The sequence below is a fragment of the Manis pentadactyla genome, chromosome 11, assembly GCF_030020395.1.
Source record: "Manis pentadactyla isolate mManPen7 chromosome 11, mManPen7.hap1, whole genome shotgun sequence".
NCBI classification, from domain to species: Eukaryota; Metazoa; Chordata; class Mammalia; order Pholidota; family Manidae; genus Manis; species Manis pentadactyla.
This window is the reverse complement of record NC_080029.1, coordinates 65087871-65109690: the sequence shown is the minus strand read 5'-3', so window position 1 is coordinate 65109690 and position 21820 is coordinate 65087871. Positions and strand designations below refer to the sequence as shown.

General features: G+C 44.4%; 1 long non-coding RNA gene across 2 annotated transcripts in view; it reads right to left on the bottom strand.

Moving 5' to 3' along the window:
* LOC118910282 (uncharacterized) overlaps window positions 1–21820 on the bottom strand; it is a 135165-nt gene that overhangs the window by 51753 nt on the left and 61592 nt on the right. The window contains exon 5 of one of the 2 annotated variants that reach the window (XR_008992512.1): window positions 14266–14385. This is a non-coding gene — a long non-coding RNA (uncharacterized LOC118910282). Of the gene's footprint in view, window positions 1–14265; window positions 14386–19753; window positions 20343–21820 lie in introns of those variants that run through there. The other variant, XR_005023886.2, reaches the window with a different exon arrangement.

Genomic DNA, 21820 nt, shown 5'->3' with positions numbered 1-21820 from the left:
TGGTAGGAGCCACACATCCCTCTGAAACACGTAACGGAGTGTAAAATAACAGGTAGTGAGGAGCAAAACCCTCAAGTCTGGAAATAGCAGATCCTAAGTTTCAAATTGGAAACTGAAACATAAATGCTGCTTTCAAATGCTATGCCAGCCCCATGATTTTAATGGTGAGGGTCCTATTTAAGTTTGGGGTATGGAAAATCAGCTGGATGGATACTGTCTCAACCCCACAACAGACAGAAGATAAAGGTATGATCAGGTCTAAATGTAATGAACACAGACCACCCAAAATCATTACTAGATTTAATTTTGGTGGTTGGGGGTGGGAGGGAAGTTCTGAAGTGCTGAGTCTAAAGAAAAAGAATGTTTACTAAAGAGAAAAATTAACATCAACTTAGAGAATTATTTGTACAGCCAGGGAAGTGATGGATATTATGTCACATGGTTACACCTATGGTTTTGTCTCATAAAAGTAACTTGAAAAAAATCCACGAACTTCTGCTCTGCACTAGGCCTGCACACCACCCTGCAGCGTCAGCTAAGGAACAGCAGCTCAAGGAGCCAGCTCACCCTACGTGCTCTTGCAGTCTGTAAAATTTCTTCTGAAATTTAAAGTAAAACCAGTTCCTCAGTAATTATTTTTATTTTCATCTGTACAGCACTTTGAACATGCCGTTTATTTTCTGTCTGCCATGAGACTGGAAAACTAGACATTACTGAACATAAAGCAAAGCTAATTCTAGGCATTTCCAAAATCAAAGACAACCTCAGAACCTCTTTACATCAGGGAAACTTTAGAGTACGTCCTAGAGAGCCTACTTGCCAGATGGTCTTGTCCTCCACTAAACTGAAATGATTAAGGCCTGAATATTCACTGAATTATTTGAGATAAGAGTCTAGCCTTTAATTAACAAGTTCTGTCAGTTAGTCTCCTGAGTTAGTCTTGCAGGTTAGTTGCCATGAAGCAGAAAAAGTAATTCTATTAGTGGACAAATCAGTGTCCAAAACATTCTCTAAGACCTGACTCAAATGTCCCCTCCCTTACTGTCTCCCTGGCTCTTTAGGAGTCTGTCACATTGAATGGAAATGGTTTCTAGTGCCCACCTGTTCTACACTGTGAGTTCCTCAAGGGCACAGACACGGGCATATGCATTTTTGTGATATAATGCCTAACACATAAAAGGCATAGTCAAACAGTAAGAAAACACAGAAATTCAGTGAGACAAGTAGTCCAGAGAAAAAACAAAATCACACCCCTCCATGATCACACACAGAGAGAAAGGCAATGAAAGCCCCTGGAGTTATAGTGACATGGCCAGTAAGCTGCTGAAGGAGCTGGATGTCAAGGACCTGAGCATGAGAGCCACTCCTTTTTCTCTGAAGCTTGTCACCTCTCTTTGAAGGTGATTTTGCCTTTCCCCTTGGGTCTGGTTCACTGAAAAGGGGATGGAACAACTCTAGAAGCTGAGTGTGTAGTCTGAAGCAAGTTCCAGGCTCTCACCCAAGTAATGAACACATGGCTGGGGCTGGAGGTCCTTGCTGTTGTTTTTTTTTTGTTTGATGAGTTTTAATGGAGAGTGGAGGGGAAGGGGTCTTAAAGGCAAAGGTGCCTCAGTGGACAGTGCAGCCTCTGCATGGGCCTTGTGCTTGGCACATCAATCTAGCTGCACAACTCCCTTGAGGTACACCATGAAGTTGCATTCTCCCATTGTGCCAGGCTTTATCAAAGCAGAAGGGGTGGGTGTCACTTCTATACCCAAACAGGGGTTTAGATGAAAATTTTACAACTTTTGACTTTGATGCTTTCCAAAGGAAATCTGTATCTTTGTAAACACTACTAGGGTTGTTTTTATAAACAATTTTTAAAGCTATCTTTTAGATTAGACATGGATATACCGAAAATGTCATACAATGTTTTAACTTCTAACTTTAGTGTTCATGTTAGTAAACTCGAATTCTTAATGCTATGAGCAGATATCTTGACAAACTTTCCATTTTTAAAAACCAGGAATCATCAAATTTTAGAGCTTGAAGGGACCTCATCAGTCATCTGGTCTAATATATACACACCTAGACTCTCCCTGAAACACAGAAGTAGGAAGAATCAAGTTTTGTACTGTTAAGAACCAACTTTTGTACTGACATGAAACCAATAAACAAGATTTAATTACAGCGTCCTAAAAGGTATTACTTCCCAGAACGTATTTCATATAAAACTAGAGACTTCTGAGATAATTTTTTTAAAAATTCTGTGACCAAGTAAGTTTTGTAAGTACAGGGGTAAACAAAATTTTTAAAGTTCTTCTTGTTTTGATTTTAAACTGTCAGACTTCTCAGAACCTTTAAGATGCCAATATGTACACAAGAATATCCAAGCAGGAGGTAAAGTTTGCAATGTGAATAACCCCACACTCCTTTTCCCCCTGGAAATAACCATGTGTCATAGGATGCTAGTGTTCAGTTGAACACAGCTTAGGAAAACTGAACAAAGTTTTCAGCTGTAACGAACATCTGTAATGTGTCCTAAGTATTAGCTTTGATGCAGAGAGACAGAATGCTATTTTGAGCTCCCTAGTATCCAATGCAAAAAAACACTGAACATATGATCAAATGATACCATACAAAGTTCATAACATTTATCAGATGAAAACAGTTGTTCCAGAAGCACCCACTATTCCTGGTACTTAGAACAGAAAGCTATGGCCCCCAATGTCTACATAAAGAGGATCATGATGATGTCCTCAGCAACACCCCCTTCAGTGCATACAACAGTTTTATAGGCAATCTTACCCTGCCCTGGAGACGGGTAGCACATTGCCACATTTCAGTAGAAGCTGCTTCACAAGGGGTCAGATCATGTTTCACATGTTCATAGTTCTAAATTGTCAACTTAAACCAAGAACCTAATGCCACTCTCCCACTAACCAGCTGTGCCCACCTCCCAGGTGAATCATTTGCCTATGCTGGGGTTCACAAGGCGGCCCCTGAAGTCCAGATTCAAAGTTCCAGATGTCTACGGATTTACTACTTTGTTTTTCAGAAAAGTATCAAGCTTCCAGTCTCCTTACAAAGTATGAATTCATCCTTGTAGGTATCTGAACCTTAAATAGCTTACACTTAAATGCTCAACACATCACTAAAACCTCAAGCCCGAGGTCTTGTGTCAGAAATCTGGAAGAGCCAAAAGGAAAACGGAGAAACTAAGACTAGAAATGAGACAGCACCAAAAACAATTTTATCTACTTGAGCATTTTGCTTTAAAGCAACCTTTGTTTCTTTAGGAGGCTTTAATAAGGATCACAGTGATAAAATTAACAGTTTCTCTAGGTCAGCTTAGGGTCTCTTAGCAGGTAATAGCAGTAGTGGTACAAGCAGCAGGAACACTTACCCGGCGCCTCCTACCCACTAGGTCCCAGTCTAAGTGTCATATATGATTACTCCTTAAATGCTGTAACCCAGAGAGGGGGACCCTGCTCCTATCCCAGTCCACAAATGAGGACACTGACTCAGGGCTGAATCACTGCCTGAAGCCCCATGGGTAGGAGAAGAAGCAGGCCCACACTGCCCCAGCTCACACTGCTGCCTCATGCACCCGGTGGGGGGCAGGGAGGGAGGGGAATGGGGTCCCAGGGGCAGCCTCACTCAAGCCATGTCCTGGATTAGAGAACACCTCCCCTCAGAATATGACTTCGTTGAAAAAAAGACGTAGAGCTTTCTAAGAAAAGCCGGTCCATGAGTGACACAAATAATAAAGATTTTCACGATCCATGATGACTCACCAAATATTAATACAATAGAAAACCATTCTGCAGTTCTCTCGAAAAACAGAAGATATTCTCCCCTGTGATGATGAAGCAGCCATTAACTTCTTTGGCAAAACTTGAACAAACAGGCCATCCTAAAAGTCAACGCAGCTCAGACTGCAAGGTGGTGGGAGGTGGCAAACTCCCCTGGGGAGCAAAGGAAGTTCCTGGCACCCCTCTCGGATATGCATCTTCTGCACAGACTCCCGGTCCCTAGACTGTCCGCCTCCCAGTTAACATAACTATTACAGTCTTTGCTCCAACATCCCCTCTCCTTCTAGCCCTTCTTCCCTCCCAGCACATATTCTCCTGTTTGGAGACGTAGGAGGAATGTATTTGAGATAGTCTATCACCTCTCTAAAATATAATCACACGTTATCACGCAGCCAGGAATCACATCTCATACTTTTAATTACCTTCCATCAAAGGATCTCAAAGCACTTTTCAAACAGTAATTAATCACCTCCTCTTACGTATTTTCCTTCTGACAGCCACAAGTAGAAACACATTACATGTCTTATCCACTACCACCAGCATTCCTCTTAAAACCCTTAAGCCAAACACACATGCACATACACATGTATGCACGCAGAGTGAGAATTTTTTAATGTTGACAAGGCAGTAGAGTTCTTGACATCCATTCTTGTGCTCATAGCAAGGGTGGAGCCCATGTCATCGTATACCACAAGCATTAATAATGACATAAAGTTTTCCTGCACATCATTAATGAAATGAGAATCCATTTCCACTTGTGAAGTTGCCTGCCTCATTTTATGAATCTACCTTCTCTGAGCCCCCCTTATCCTGACTTAGCAAAACCACCCTTTTCTCATCTCCTAGCCCATTTGTAGTCTTCAAGTGCAGTACTTCATAAACAACTGTGCATTTCAGAACTGGGTCAGTTGGTTCTTAAAAGTTGGCTACTTTCAAAACCAATGAAACTTGCTTGAAACTGAACTCCAAACTCATGGTAATTGTCTTAATGAATATGGACAGTCTAAGAGGCTAAGCTTTAAGTTAACGTTTGCTTAGCTTGGGCTACCTCTCTGGCTTCTCTCCTACCTGGAGTGTTGAGTCAAAACAAGACCTCGGAGAAACCTGGGAGCTGTGGCTGTCTCAAAGTTTGCAGTGGCTTTCTTCTCGGAGCCTCACCTCCACACCCACCCTCCTGCCCCAGCAGCTCAGCCTGGCATGAGGGGCAGCTCCAGGCCATTTCAAAGTGGTCCCTGAAGGTGGTCCCTGAAAGAAAGAGTCTACCAATAGTGACCAAAGGGGTGAGCTCCAGGCTGGGTAGGCCCAGGCCCTGGGAAAAGGTACTTCCAGCCCTTTCCCCGCAGGAAGAGGCAACACTCGCCTTGGAATGAGCTTACTGGCCGGGCATTTGCTGGCTGTCCAGTGGAGGTTTGTCATGCCTCTCTGGGGCCTGAGGACTGGCTTCCTCAGACAAACAAATGTTTGGTTAGTGTGAGGGGTAATACAAATTATGATTAGAAACAGATTACCCAGATCTAGATTTGTTTGGCCAGGAACAAACTCACACACACAAATCCCTAATCACTTCCCAGGAAGAGGACTCTCTTCAACTGGGATTAGGGACAACAGCCTTTTCTAGAATTTTTAATCTTTTCACATATTTCCAGATCCCTGTGCTTCTCCTTGAAGCACCAGCCTGGTGGCAGTTTCTAGCCAACCCCAAAGTCTTTGAGCACACCTCCTCACTGTCACTGTGGCCAGGGTGTGCATGCGCTGCATGTTCAACTCACTGGAGGATCCTGAGAAATAGATTTCTGATACTTTAATCACCAGGACTTGGAATAAAATATGAAGTGAAATCATCTTTGACACAGAATTAAAACTTGCTAAAGAATATATAATTTACCACCCTTTTAAAAAGTTGGCCAGTAAATTTTAATTTTTATCTACTCCCTGCTATGGTTCTCTCTCACCTCTCTCTCTCTCTCTCTCTCTCTCTCTCTCTCTCTCTCTCTCTCTCTCTCTCTCTCTCTCACACACACACACACACACACACACACACACACACGTGCTAATCCTGGCAGCAGCTGTAGCCAGACAGTATCTTCATCCTGGATGCCTCTTGATTCACAACACGCAGCTGCTGAGTTGGCCCTCACTCACCCTCTCCAGCTGTTGTTTGCAGAATTTGAAGCTGGACAACTGAGGGAGAAGAGGGAAGCTGTGCTAATGTACTCCTTTCTTGGAATCTCAAGGATCCAAGGACTGTGTTGGGAGGATCAGGACTAGCCATCCACCTGTCTTCACCCAGGCAACACCCCTGCAACCGGAAACCCAAGCCCTTCTTTGGGTGACTAAGGGAGCTAACCATTTGCTATTTCTGCTGTTACCCCTGTGATGACAACCCCCAAAACTTCATCTTCAGACTTGACTACATGCTTGAGCTCCAGATCGGAATCACCAGTGTGACTCAGATCTGATATCCAGATGCACATGTTGACAGCCCCTCAAATGCAAGGTGACCAATGTGAAAATCCCCACTCCCAGCCTAGCAGACCCTTCTCCTGGGTTCCCTCTCCCAGTAGCATGCCCCTCACCCCCAGTTCATGCAGGCTTGAAACCTTGGGTCACCTTCAAAGCCCTCTTTTTTTCCAACTCACATATGCATTTTGGCCCTCATATCTGCCCCCTTATTTTCATTTCTACTGAAGTCATTCTCTCTGTCACCCAAATTACTGCTACTCTGGCTGCTGGCTACTCTGCCTCATTTCTGTCCCTGACCTAGACACTGCTTTTTCAATACCTCAAACATTGTGCCCTGCAATGGCTGGCTCTCTTGACGATCCTGCACAAGTTTTTCAAAGATTGCCATGGTTTACTGCCACCCCACTTTTTTCTTCTCATCTGACCTTGGAGCCCTCCCTGTCTTCCAGCCACCACAAATTCGCTGTCTCCCTGGAGCAGGGCAAACACACCCAGCTGTTGCTCATGCTATGTCCTTGGTATGGAATCTCCTTCTCACTGATTAACATTGAGTCGTGGATCAAACACTGCCTCCTCACCTGGAAAATCTGTTTCCTCTTCATTCCCACGATTCTTTGTATTTATATTATATTATATATATTTTAGAGTAGTTCACATTTCAGGTATACATCTTATGCCTTAGCCAATTCCCTCCCCCTCATTCTACATATTGGAATACTTAGGCACAATGTCTGCATCTACTACTTAGTTGCTCAGGAAATAGTTGTGAATTAAACCAATTCCTAGAAAGAACAGGCCAGTTCAAGGGATGAAACCAGGATAAGATTAACTTCAGGGCAGTACTGAAGGGGAGAAATATATTGAAAGAGTAATATATAATAAGAAGGGTGCTGGGGGAGAGGAGACGGGCAGAGCAAGGGCAGACCACCCCCCCTTACTTTGGCACTGAGGAAAAGGGAGCAGGTCCACCACACCCAAACCTCCAGCTCCCTCAGGGCTCCACAACCTTCCCCTGCCGCAAGAACCCTGCCTCAGCAGTGTCCCAGGGCCTGTGCGGGAACAGAGAACAAACTGAACGCTGCCTTGAGGTAAGAAGCCAACCGCGCAGTGAGCTCGCTGGGCCGAGCCCAAACCACAGAGCGTTTCCCCAGAGATTTCCTCAGTGTGGTAACTCGATACTAAATCTTCCCGTGGTGCTGATCATATTTAAACTGCAGCTCTTCTACTTGAAAAGTTCTTTTAAAAAAGCCTCAGGGGACTGTTGATGACCGTAATTACAAGGAAAGCACACATCCTAAGCCAAAAGTTTCTTCGAAACCTTAAAAAACTATCAACCCTGTTGAAGTGACTAGAATTAAAGGTGGGAAAGACAACGAATCACTGTTTTTTTAAAACTCATGTTCACATCTTACTTACCGAGCCCCTACCCTATTGGCGGAGGCCACCAGATCCAAATGCCACACGTCCCACAAGACGTGGCGTTATCTTCATTTTAGAAATGAGAAAACTGAGGTCCAGGAGCACATGTGTGAGCTCGCCTCTTGGCCTGCTCGAAGCTTTCTTAGGAGAGCCGGTGTATACTCCTCCTCCAGCGTGCTCCGCGGTGTCCAAGGTCAGTATGAGTTCCATAGGTACTGGCTGAGCCTCCAAAGTAAGAGCTCCCGTCCTCTTGCGGAAGACATACTTTTGGTAAATTTTGTCCTCCCTGTTATCTACAAGTCCTTTCCTCTTGCCTCTGAACTGCCACCGGGGAGCCCCGAGAAGGGGACCCCCAGCTTCCAAAGCGTAGCTGCCAGCGCCGCGCTCCTGCGCTCGGAGCTCCACCCAGCACACCAGGCCACGCCTCTCCCGGGGCTCCAAGCCAGTGAGTGAACGGCAGGCAGACCCAAGGCCTGTTCGGGCCTTCAGTGTGGCTGGGGATGGCTCCTCGGCTGCACGGAGGATTCCGTAGGCTGCCCCAGAAGGTGTGGGACCGCCTCCCCCTCTTTCCTTTCCTCCCTTCTTCTCTCTGGGACCAGGAACTCCCTTAGCTTCCTCCAGCTCCCTCCCCGTTTTTTGTTCATAAGCCTTCCCCCTAACAAAATCCTGGCACGTTTAATCCTTAATGTCTGCTTCTTGCAAGACTAACATACCCCAGTTTTTGCCATACTAAATAGTTTGCAATCTTCATTCACTTCAAAGTATTTAGTGAGCACCTATTGTGTGCTGAGAGTAGAGTAGTGAACAACAAAAGCATCACTGATGCCCTTAAGCATCTGGTGAACTCATCAATTAATTACAGAAATTAAAAGCAGTGGGGGAACCTGACCTAATCTTTGGGATTGAGAAAGAATCCCCTAAATAAAAGCAATTTAAAATAAGACCTGGAGGGTGAGAAGGAATTAACCAGGCAAAGGTGTGGAGCATTTCAAGCTGATGGAATGAATAGAAGGTACAAAGGCTCAACAAACAAAAGAAGCCAAAGACAGGGAATGCGGAGTATTGAGACTGAAACAGGAAGTGAGGCACCTCTCAGAAAGCCTTGTGGACCATCTTGTGGAATTTGGGAAGATAATTTATCTTTCTAGAGTGGCACATTCTCTGAAAACAAATACCCTGCCAGTGGCCCTCTTTGCTGACTCTAGTATGATGCTTGCACAATGTAAATGCTCACTAAATATTTGTTGACTTAAATCAATAAGGAAATAACGCAAATTTTGCATTATTATCCCAAACATCAAGGATGTAGCAAATTAGCCAAAGTATGAACCAAGTAGAAACTTCTATCCCTGCTGGCAGATAAGACCAATGATAACAATGAAGATGATCATTCTCAGACATTGGTCTCATCTTTGGAGACATATAAGCGGAGAGATGCCACAGCAGAGAGCACTAATGGTGGGTAGCGGTATGCCCTGGATCAGACTGCCTGGTTCAGATACTGACATTACAGCCTCTTACCTGGGTGGCCTTAAGCAAGTTTCCTAACATCATTGAGTCACAGTGTCTTGTGTAAAGCAGAGCTGAGCACACTACCTGCATTTGGGGGAGGCTGTAGGAATCACTATGTAAAGCACCCTTAGCAGGCTTCTTGGGGTGTGGCATGTGTTCCATAAATGGTACCAATTGTTAGTATTCAAACATGGTTCTCTCTGCTGAGATAAAAGAACATTAGCAACGAGATTTCCCAAACTAGGCTGAGTTGTCATAAAACATCTGTCATCAGAACTGCATGGGATCATTTTGATGCAAGAGTTCAACTTTGGGGACCAACAGAGTGGCCTGCAAACCCTGGCCAAGAGACCATGCCCACTCAGACTTTGAATCCCACACTAGTATTTAAACATAGATCTGAACACCAGGCCAAACAGTGTGCCACTAACGTGTAGTTCTCTGCAATACGCTCACAGGGCAAGCAACGGCTGGGAAAAGGACATGCTGCTTCCAGGTTTACTGTCCTGGAGGGCAGAGGCTGTGCCTTTTGGCATCACTTCAGAACAGCAAGGCAGCCCCATGAACAGATGCAGCTTAGTTCCTACCTTTTGGGTTTGTTTTCCTGTGGAATTAAAAAAGGATGAAAGGAGGAGAAATGCCTGGCTCCCTCCCCAAGCACTGTGTCCCAGCTGGCTCCAGCTGCCTTGGAATGGGGCAGAGTGGTTGGGATGCAATTGCCTGGGCAGAGATATGAGGTATGCAGGCCTACGTGCACTGCAGCACACACCACGAGACTGGGAAGGACTCTGTTCAGTGAGTGTCCATCTGATAACAACCTGGATCCTAAAGATGCCAGCTGCCTGCCAAACTGGACATGTCCATGCAGTGGCACCCAGAGGTCCAGGACACAGAACAAAGGGCCTATGACTGACTCAGTCCTGTGTTTGCATGTCACCCTCACCGAAACAAGTCTTGGGCCAGGCTGGCAGAGAAGCTGTTTCCAAGAATCCCTGAGTCTAAAACAGGGACTGTCAAATTCTAAAGAGCCCTCTGATGACAATTTAATGTTAGTGGTCAAACCTGGGCAGCCTCATTCGGATTTGGCACTTGGGTTCATGCTTCTCCAAGAGCATTCATTTCTGTTCCTCCCTGGAATTTCCTATTCCTCACCAGGCCCCACAAGTACTTGTTCTCTGGGTACCCTCCTCTTTAGGGCATAACATCCCCCCACACTTGAAACCTTCCCTTTCCCATTTTACTAGGACATAATAATATTATAATAATATTATGGCCAACACGTATTTACTACTTACACCAGCACTTAATGCTCTAAGTGCTTAACATATATTTTAACTCATTTACTCATTACAACAACCCTATGAGATGTGTACAATTATTTTCTCATTTAACAGATGAGTGAACTGAGGCACCGAATGGCTAAATAATTTACCCAAAGTCACATTGCTAGTAAAGTGGCAAAGCCAGAAAGCAAGTCCAGGTAGTTTGCACCCAGAGTCCACACTCTTACTCATTATGCTGTACTTCCTTTCTATCCAGGACCAATTTCTCACTGATAAAAAAATTTTTAAGCATATTTTTAAACATGCCTATTTTACCAGAATAAATTGGTAAATAGGCACATTACCTGAACTATGCCTAGGCCTATTTACCAGAATGAACTGCACTCCAGTTCAGAGCTGGGATTTTATAACTTGCTATTTTGTGTATAGTAAATTGGGAAAGTGTTTACAAATTAGGAGAGTTTAAAAAGGGGAGCTGAACTGCTCAAGAACTTGATTACTACTAATAATAATATTAATATCGGGAACTCTGGTATTTTTAGCTAAGTGAGTACTTGGGCAAAGTACCTCTTTGGTACAAACTATGCCTTGGAATTCCTGGTTTAAGGGATACATAACAGCCCAGCTGGGAGAACAAGGTACATAGGAAAAGCAACCACTGACTCATGGCTTGTTTATAGCAATGCCTCCCCACTACATCCAGATTGGTGAGCCATTCCTGGGAATTCATTACAGCCGTGGAAATGAAGGAAGGGATCACACATTACTGACCACTTACTCAGCCAGGATTTAACACTCAAGAGCGCCTAGGACTAATTCTTATTTTCAGTATCTTGTATATGAGGATACTGAGGTCCAGAGATCTTACATACTTGTTCAAAGCAAGTCCTGCTGAATCCGGGACTCACACCTCATCTGATTCCAGAGGAGGGAAGGATGCAATGCCAGTCCATGCCCAGTTTTTCCACGAACATTTCCAGATTCCTCAGGCCCTCTCTCTTGAAACACCATATTACTTGTAATCTTTGCCACAATCTAGTGTTTACTAACATTGTTTCATTACTGGGCCAGTCTTGGTAGCCAATCAGATTGTAAATTTTAGGGAGCAGTGACGGTGGGTTGATTCTGATTTCAGGCTGTCCCTGGGTATTTCAGGGCAGGAAAACTGCGGGAGGGAGAGACATGGAAGCACAGCCTGGAGGCCCTGGCCAGGGTAGATCAGTCACTTCAGCCCCAGAAGGTAGCAGCTTGGCTTTAAAATTTCTGAAGTGTTAGCTGGGAGTGGCTTTCCTGCTGCTCTTGCCCTCCCTCGTCAGTCTCAATAAAACTCCTTGAAGTTGGGTCCAGCCACTCCAAAGCACCCCCTAAAGTAAGTAACCATGACTGCATGCTCACTAACTTAGGTTTGGTGCAAGAGAAAGGTAGCTGAGTTTTCAATCCTGCTTCTGCTTTACTATAGCCCCCCACACTGCAGGTCCCCCTTCTGATGTGGCACCAAGCAACATGAAACCCAAGGTCTAATCTCAACCCTTCCTGATTTAGTTATTTAATTATTTTGCCAACACCTCAGACTAGAAATAATGCCACATGGCAGGCACACTCAGACATGCGTGCATCACCACCAAGTCAAAGCCAAGATATATTTCAGGAGAATTTACAAGGCAGAGAGCACCCTCTAATTTAACAAAAGAGCTAGACGACTTGGGTGTTTCCTGTCTTTCCAAAAACTAAGGCACCAAAGCTTTTCCCGTATTAAAGAGCCTGAACCCATCCAACCTGATTCTCTCCTCTCAGTCAACAAGGACATCAAGGCCAGGGCGTACTGAGTCATGTGAGAAAGGCAGCAAGAGGAAAGTGTCCGTACTACCTCTCGGGAATGTGGGACAGCAAGGGGGTGGTCAGCTGGCCGCCTCAAAGGCAGGCAGGGCGGAAGCCTGTTCCATGTTCCATGGGAACCCGAATATCACCTCATACCATGATTTACTATAAAAACAGATCAGGGCCCAGCAGAGACAGCTCTAAAATACAATGTTAATGACTTTGTTTAATTGGTCCTTCCAGATGCCTCTCAACTACTTGGCTCTCCTCATTATTAGATCAATAATGAGGCCATCTTATGCACGGCCCTTTTCTAATCGCACCTCTTTTCATTGGAACGTATCTATCCAGTGTGCTATTCTCTGCTTTCTGAAGGGACAGTTTCTCCAGTCAGTGATGCACAGGAGTATGCCAGTATATTCTCATGTGTGACAGGGCAATGATTGCCAGTCTCTCCTTCTCTGGGGTTATATGAGCATCTTAAAGATAGGTAATTCTCTTAAGTGGGGCTCACAAATCCAGCTTCCTTCCAGACTAATGAGGTGTGAGCCATGATTCCCTTCAAATCCTTATTTCTCAGGGCTTCCTCCACGTGCTCCTAAAGTGCATCGTGAAGGACATTTGCCTAAGTCAGGAGTTCTAGGCAGTAACCACAGTTTCTCCTACCGCTCCTGCCATTTCCAGACCCTCCAGTAACTGCAGTCCCCTCCAATTTTGTCTCAGTTCTGGTTACTCTTGGTGCACTGCTTCCCCAGGGATATGTGTGCTCTTTGGAGAAGGAACTAGAGACAAAGGGAAGACCCCTTGCCCTCCTTCTCCCTGGTGCTGTCTGCACCTCTCCACAGGTCATACACTATCTCTGGTAGAAGGCAAGTGCCCAGAACTGCCCTTCAGAGGCCATGAAACTAGCTCAGTGCTTCTCAAGTGATCTGTGGTGAAGAGCCAGTTCATTTTTTAAATAATTTCCCATCCATTACAGAGTGAAACTTTTGTAAAATAAGAACAAATTACTAAAAAAGAATTTAAAATAAAAGGCATGTAAATGTAAATTAGTTCAACCATTGTGGAAAGCAATATGGAGGTTCCTCAAAATGCTCAAAATAGACTTACCATTTGACCCAGGAATTCCACTTCTAGGAATTTACCCTAAGGATGCAGCACTCCAGTTTGAAAAAGACAGATGCACCCCTGTGTTTATCGCAGCACTATTTACAATAGCCAAGAAATGGAAGCAACCTAAGTGTCCATCAGTAGATGAATGGATAAAGAAGATGTGGTACATATACACAATGGAATATTATTCAGCCATAAGAAGAAAACAAATCCTACCATTTGCAACAACATGGATGGAGCTAGAGGGTATTATGCTCAGTGAAATAAGCCAAGCGGAGAAAGACAAATACCAAATGATTTCACTCATCTGTGGAGTATAAGAACAAAAAAAAAAAACTGAAGGAGCAAAACAGCAGCAGAATCACAGAACCCAAGAATGGACTAACAGTTACCAAAGGGAAAAAGACTGGGGAGAATGGGAGGGTAGGGAGGGATAAGGGTGGGGAAGAAGAAAGGGGGTATTATGATTAGCATGTATAATGTGGGGGGTAGGGGAAAGGGGAGGGCTTTGCAACACAGAGAAGACAAGTAGTGATTCTACAACATCTTACTATGCTGATGGACAGTGATTGTAATGGGGTTTGTGGGGGGGACTTGGGGTACGGGAGAGCCTAGTAAACATAATGTTCTTTATGTAATTGTAGATTAATGATAGCAAAATAAAATTTTAAAAAAATAAAATAAAAGGCATGCAAATATAAGCCCAATTTTTTGTTATTAAGTTCAACTGTCATAAAGTCCTTCCAGCATATTGCTATAAAAGTTTCTAAACACTTGCACGTTCTTACCTTGTTCCCAACAAGCACAACAAGGTACATGGAGCCCTGCTCTAACTGGAGGCCTTTGCTTTGCTGTTCACTGACCTGCTCAGAGTCCAGACCTCTTGTGTGTCTGCAGGATGGGAGAACAGGCAGCATTTCAGCAGTCCATGACATCCCACATCTGTATATTCCAGGGACTCATGCTTGATTCTTCCCTGGGTTCTAGAAATATTTCTGACGTTAGATCATGCTGATTTCCTGCGGAGGAGATTTGTCTGCACTCCTACTGCTGATCTGGAGCTCCCTAATACTGAAGCACCTTGGAGAGCAACGAAAGAAACACCTGAGGGAGGACCAGCAAACATTGGCAGGTCACTGTCTTGGGCTTTCCTGACAGAACCGACAGGTATTTTGAAAAGTATCCTCAAAACATGTGAAAGGTCCAAGAGTTGTTATCATTGGGGCTAGTAAGTCATGGCCCAAGCTGGCAGTAATGTCCATGCTGGCTACCAGTCGGCTGCTATCTATTCACATACCTGCCCCCGGAGCCAAGGCAGGAGGGGTGTTCCCTAAATGGCTATGGACAGGAAAAGAGGGCGAGCTTATCTACAGCACTCGGGAGGGTTTAGAAATTAACTGGGAGAGGGAACTGGTGGCCCAGTTAAAATACTTTCTTTAATCTCAGAGGAAGGAAAGAAATCTCAGTGTCTACCATAACAAAGGACCAATTCTACTCTAGGAACAAAACTCGGTGTGATCATACTTTAGTAGGGGGAAGTTGGAAAATGAAATAGGATATATAGGGTGGGGAATAGGGCTCCATTTCCTAGAAAGAATTTTAAAAACAGCTTTATTGATATATACTGACATCCAATACACTGTATGTATTTACAATGTACAACTCAACGAGCTTTGACATACATGTACTCCTGTGAAACCATTACTGCAATTAGAATAATGAGTGTATCTATCACAGCCCAAAGTTTCCTGGTTCCCTTTTGTAATCCCTACCTCCTACTTCTTACCACCCCACCTGCTGGGCAACCAGTTTCTGTCCCTATAGATGAGTTTGCACTTCCCAGAATCTTAGACAAGTGAACTCCTACAGCGTATCCTCATGTTTGGTCTGACTTCTTTCACTCAACAAAACAATTTTGAGATTAATTTATGTTGCTGCAGCTATCATGCTGTTTGTTCTCTTGTACTGCTGAGTAGTCTTCCAAGAAGCAATTTTACGTCTTAAGCAAGGTTCCCCTAGGACTAAGGTATTGAGGTGTTAAGGAAGTTTATGAAGCCTTGGGCTTTCCCTTGGGGTGGAGCTTGCTGCTCCTATCTTGGGAAATAGACCATGTTCCTCCCAAATTAAGGAGAATAACAAGGAAAAAGCAGTCATTCAAGATTCTTGAGTGACAAAAAGGATTTTGCAATATCCAGGGTCTGTGGATGGTGAAGAATAAGGAAAAAGAGAGCTGAGAAATGAGGGATCATCATTCCTACCCAAGATAACTCTCAGCCATCCTGATACTCAATTTCCTATCCAGTTTGTTTCTTCCCTTGTGGTAAGAAGCACTCTGAAGACAATTAGAGTTATTCATTCATTTATTCATTCACTCACCATGCACATATTAAGTGTTGTCTGTATGCAGACATCATACTAAGAATACAGAGACCCGCTAAAGATGTATAGGAGGACTAGGTGCCTGCTTTCACAGAGTGATAGGGTGTGCAGGCTTCACGGCTGATTAGCTTGACCACAGACTCCGTCACAATAAACAAGAGTTCAGAGATGGCAAACAAGTCAATATGGCAGTTGGAGGCAATTTAGTCTTACCATCATGGAGACTAAAAAACAGGACTGAATGTGGATGTGGTGGCAGAGGAAGTGTTCTGGCTCATAGACTGTCAGGAAGCACAGTGCCCCACTGACAGTGACAGAGAATGCAACCCCAGTTCTCTGTATAGGGCCGTGGGAAAGACAGGAAGATGTAGAGACCATATGGAGCATGTCCCCTGTCCCCAAAAACTAGCTTTGGATGTGAACATTGTTGTTTGCCCTACCAAAAAGTAGAGGAACCTATTTTTCTAGATAGGCAATGGTAGTCTGATCTGACAGAAGGTTTCTTTAAAAAAGCAGACCAGTGTTTGTTTCCAATCCTTCTGTCATGAAGTTATGCTAAAAGAGCACAAGTGGAAAACAGCAGGATATAAAATTGAGTCAGATGATCAATCAAACAACCTATTCCTTAAAAGGGAGGGATCTAGAGGGGAAATGGCCAAAGAAAACACACCAAAAAAAGTTAAAAAACCACTTCTTTCAGTCTTGTTCAAATTTTCTTTAGTATTTTGCTATTAAATTTGAGAAGAATTACTTTGAAAGACACTCTTCATGGGAAGGCATGGATTCTCAGACAAAAGAAACCAAAGTCAACAGCCTGACTTTTCCTGTCATCTAGAGAGAAGCCAGAGGTCGTCTGGAAGGACTTTGGGAAAACCAGTGGCAGAGGAAGGGTGAGACCTTGCAGAGGGGTTTTGCAGCCTGAGGGTTCCACCCTCAGGTGCAGAGAGCAGAAGAAGTGCAGTTGAAAGTGGGGACTGTAGTCCAACTGGCAGCAGTGCAGAGGCAGGCGTGAGTGTACAGACAGCCTTGCAAGGCCCCGGACCAAGGAGACCAGGACCTGGCTGGGCAACCTTGAGAAAGTAATTACTTTGCGCCTCAGGATCCTTGCTTAAAATGAAAAAGCAAGACTAGATGATCTTTAAGGTCCCTTCTAACTCTAAACATGTGGCAATCTTAATTGTATGATTCATTTCAACATCTATCCATTGAAGACCCAGCTATATCTGAGTTTGTGGGTTAACAACCACAAACATCCTATTTAATTTAGTTCACATCAATCAAAAACAATTGACCACCTGTTACTAAATGTATCGTGATGTCTATTTTCTAGAAAAAGTGTTGTGCAAAAGCAGTCTCTGATTAGAGCAACAGCTAAGAGAGCCAATCTACCTCTTTTGTAATGTGACAACCCATTCGGAAGGATGCTGCAGGACCCCTGGAATGGAAGGCGACCCATGCCTCAGGGGAGATGCTAATGCCCCAAGAGAAGGCCTGCTGCTCTCGTGGACATGGCCGTTGGAAGGGGTATTCCCATCTTGCTCCATTATATTCCCACTCTTCACTAAAGTCAGAGGTGAGCTGTTGTCTGTTGGTGAGGAATGTGAAAACTCACACACAGATGGGTGGAGCAGGAAGCTGAGGGAAGGTCAAAGAGAAAACAAAGGGATTTCCTGTGATGAGTCACTGGTTTCTGGGAAACAGTTTCAGAAGCCACTCAGTCCCCAGCACCTGCCGGTGTATTGTACTTTGTGCTGAAAGAAAATGTGGCAGAGGAGGCACTGAGCCACACCTGACAGCCTACAGGCCACCCAGAGAGCAGAGGTCTGGGAAAGAGGCAGGTGGGGTAGGCACTTGCAACAATTGCACATCACCTACTGGAGTCTCCAAAGAAGCCCACCTGGGGTGGGCACAAGACTGTCCAAATTCTGCTTTTCTTTAGTGGAACAGACTTTATGCTGTTGTTTCCTTCAATAGTCATAGCTTGGATTTTCAGATCGATTTTTTTTCTTCCCTTTTTTCTATTACCCTGTGATTAAGGTCAGTGAAAATCAGATGAAGTTTTTAAATGTAAAAAACTTACTAAATCTAGAAAGAGAACAAATTTGACCATAATTCTGGGTCTACAAAGCAAAACGGGAATTGTTGGACCCCAGGTGGAATGAATTTCTTTTCTTGGTTCATGTTGATTTGGAAACAAAACCAGTATTTATTTTCTCACCTATTCAAAGAGTGGGGTTTATATAGAATATGGTACAAAGCACATAGTTAGTCTCAGGCCACAGCTGGATGATATATACAACAGAATAGAGTCACAAAACCAAGACGTAAGACAGAGGAGCCAGAACTCAGGGGATGTGACTCAGGAGGGAGCTGGAGGGAAATTCTGAGACGATGATGGTGAAGAAAACATGTAGCAACCCCAGAAAGCCGCCAGTCCCATAGGCATAGGGGGACAGGAGCTTTTAGGAGGGCATTCTCTCTCTGGAGGGAAAAAAATATTAATATTTGCAGACAGATCAAGATGTGATTTACAGTTCTGTCACAAAGTTCTGTATAGAAAACGAAGAAACTAATCAAATTAAAAAGAAAACAAATCAAGTATTAACTCCCAGGGTAAAGGATTAAATAAAATAGGAAGACTCCTAGTACTCTATATGGTTCAGCTGTAATGATATTTACATACTTATAGAAATGTGATCACTGAAATTTATTTAATCCACATCACACAACAGTGTTATAACTGTGTTTGGACAAAGGGAGGAAAGGAAGAATAAGAGAAATGGGGGACATAAATGTAAGAAAGGAAGTATCTTCTTACACAAGAAGCCAGAGGGAAGTCAAGGCATAATATATAAACCTAGAAAGCCAACAAATAGTATAATACAAGCATGTTATTTAGAATTTTAAGGTTTAGAAGTAGTTGCCTCTAGGGTGCAATCAAGTGTGAGATAGGGTGGGCATGGCAAATATTTCTTGATGTAAAATATGTACTATTTTGACTTTTCAACTATCTACATATATTACTTTGGTTAAAAAAATCTTTTAAGAGTAAAGTTCTAAAGGCTCCTTTTTTTCCCCTCTTTGGATTAATACCAAAAAAAACATGTTATAAAAATTATGAGTACTGTGATACCATATTTATACCTATTATGTGCATAGAAAAGAATCTAAAATGACATATACATCAAGCTATTAACAGTGATCATCTCTAAGTGGTAGATTTATAATTATTTCTTCTTTTAAATTTTTATTTATCTATATCTTATTCCATCTTAATATATTTAATAATGTTTAGCAGGGATCATATATTGCCTCCATAAAAAGAAAAACTAATAAAGCCTTTGAAATAAAAAGAGAAGGAAAAGAGGAAAAATAGCAGAAGGAGGCAGGAAAGTAGATTCGAGTTAAGGAATCAGGCCCTGCCTCTTCCTGGGTTTTTTTATATTTAGTCACATTTTTATCCTTCTGGGGGTTTCGATTCCTCAGTCATAAAATGGGGGTACAGAACAGGATGCCACCTGTCCTGTCTCCCTAGAGAGGTTATTGTGGAAGGTTATTGCAATAGTTGCTCAAACCTGAGCGAGTGTAAAAAGCCTGGTGCCAGACATGCTAAGGGCTGTGGGAACAATGTGCAAAATGAGGGCATCCTAGCATGTCACACAATCCTCACTGGCATCACTGCCCTTCTTCCCCAGAGATGTTCACTTTTGCAGAGTGCCCTCAGGCCAGCTCAGGGAAATCCCTGTAAAGCCCCTCCCTGCAAGATCTGGCTCGAGGTTGGAATTCAGAGACACCTACTTTCTATCTCTTCTTTCACGGGTAGCGCTGCTAAATCAGATCTTCTGTATCCCCCTCATTCAGAAATGTTCCATTTTCCAGGATACACTGACTTGCCCCTGGTTCCTCAGCAGGCCCACTCCCCTCGACTGCAATGGCCCCCACTGAAAGGAAGGGAGCGACACACAGCAGCAATTCACCGGAGAATTCCGCTTTATTAGGGAAAGGTGCTGGGTTATATAGGAAGGGGCATGGGGTGATTGTGGTGTCACTTCTATGGGGCTGGTGGCTATTGGCTAGGTGCTGGGATTAGGGGGGCGAGGGGTGATTGGGGTTCAGGTGGCGCCGGCGGGAACCGAGGACCTGGAAGAGAAGCAGGAGGTTCGCCATCTTACTGGTGGGGGCCCTTCATTCCCCCCTTTCTCCTCTATGGGGTTGTGGACGTTGCTTTCTCTCTGACTGCTTCCTGCTGAACGGGGGCGGAGAAGGGAGTGAGGGCTTGAGGACTGGGAGGAAAGGGTTGATAAGACTCCCCACAGTAAGGACGAGTAGATGTGGACTTCTTCAGGTTGGAAATCAGTGAAGGGTCTGTAACCATAGGTCGAGGACTTGTTGATTCCAATGGTGCCAGGAGGATACGGGTGTCAGAAGCCAGGCATCTGCGGCCATTGTTTCCAGGAACAGTTTCCAGCAGAGAGAGGGGTCCATCTCAGCATGTGGTGAGGAGGTTATGTGAGGGTGAGGGATCTTCTGTGGCTAGAAGCTGATTGTTCCTGAGTAAAAGCTGGTTGAAAGTTTGATTAGAGATTTTACTGACTTGGGATTTGATAAACTTTACTATACAAGGTAAGAAGAGACAGGTGAGAAGAATGATTATTATAGGGCCTGCAATGGGCCACAGTCAGGTGAGGAAGGGGTTTGTTAGTATCGAAGAGAATGGGTTGGAATTGGAAGCAGAGTGGAGGCTGGAGGCAAGGTCGGTGAGTTTGGTAATGTCAGTTTCTACAATGCCAGATTCGTTGACGTAATAGCAGCACTCTTCTTAAAGGAAGACGCAGGTGCCGCCCTTTTCGGCTGTAAACAGATCTAAGGCCCGCCAGTTTTGAAGGGTGACCTTAGCTAGCGAAGTGACCTGTCTTTGGAGAGAGGCCAGGGAATTGGCAGTGGATGTCAGGGCTCCCTCAAGTTTGGCGTTGAGATCTTTAATTGCCCATAGAGAGTGACCCAAGGCTCCTCCCAAAAACCCTGCCCCAATGGCTGAGGTGGTCAAAGAGATACCAACCATGATGGGAAGGAAAGCAGCCCTTTTTGTGCACGAGGGCAAGGGAGGTTGGAGCTCAAGAAATTCTGCCATGCTGTAAAGTGTAAGCTGTGGGATTAGGGTGACGAGAATGCAGGGTATATTGGAGTTGGGAGGCAGTGAGTTGAAAAGACTGCCATTGCACCAAAAGAAGTGACCTGGTTGCGTAAAAGTCTTAGAGCCGGAGGTAGGGGTGTAGATAGAGAGACAGTGAAGTGCGCTGGAGGGGGGAGGGGTCAGGCCTACACAGTGGTGGATGGTGAGATTATCTGCGTATTCTGGTTCCCATAGGGATATGTCTGCCAGGGGACAGAAGGGTTGTCCTTCTGCATGGAAGGAGTAGTTGGAAATATTAAGGGGCATGGCGGCCAGCAGTGGGCGCTGTAGTGATGCGCACAAGAAACAATTGGCGGTGTTGAGGGTGTGGTTGAGAAAGATGGTGGTGTCTTGAATGAGCTGTAACCAAGAGTAGGAGCGGGGGTAAGAAGATGAAGAGGTGCCGTCAAGAGTTTGGACAATAACTTTTTCGGAATGTCCGATGTCAGATGCAACATGAGAGATCTGGGAATGAGAGGGAACATACTCTCGAGAGATATGAAGGGTACCGTGGGGGGTCGAGGACCCCCCATAGTAAACTGAGGCTGTGACTCCGGTGGCCCATCGAGAGTTCCAGGGATCTGGGATTAATAAGGAGAATGAGCTGTTGGGATATTTTATGAAATGGTTGGAGGAGTAATACCGTGGGTACTGGGAGTTACCCATGTAGTGAATGATGCAAGACCTGTAGGGACATCCCCCGTAGGTGTCTGGCCATCGCCTGCAATAGGCTTGTTTTTGGTCATAGAGGAAGCAGAGGTAGGGAGAATAAAGGTAGCTGCTAGTGAACACTTCGGTGGAGGGAGGAAAGTGGAGGTATAAAGGCTCGGAGCAGCCTTTCAGAGGGCAGTTTGATGTGGCAATGA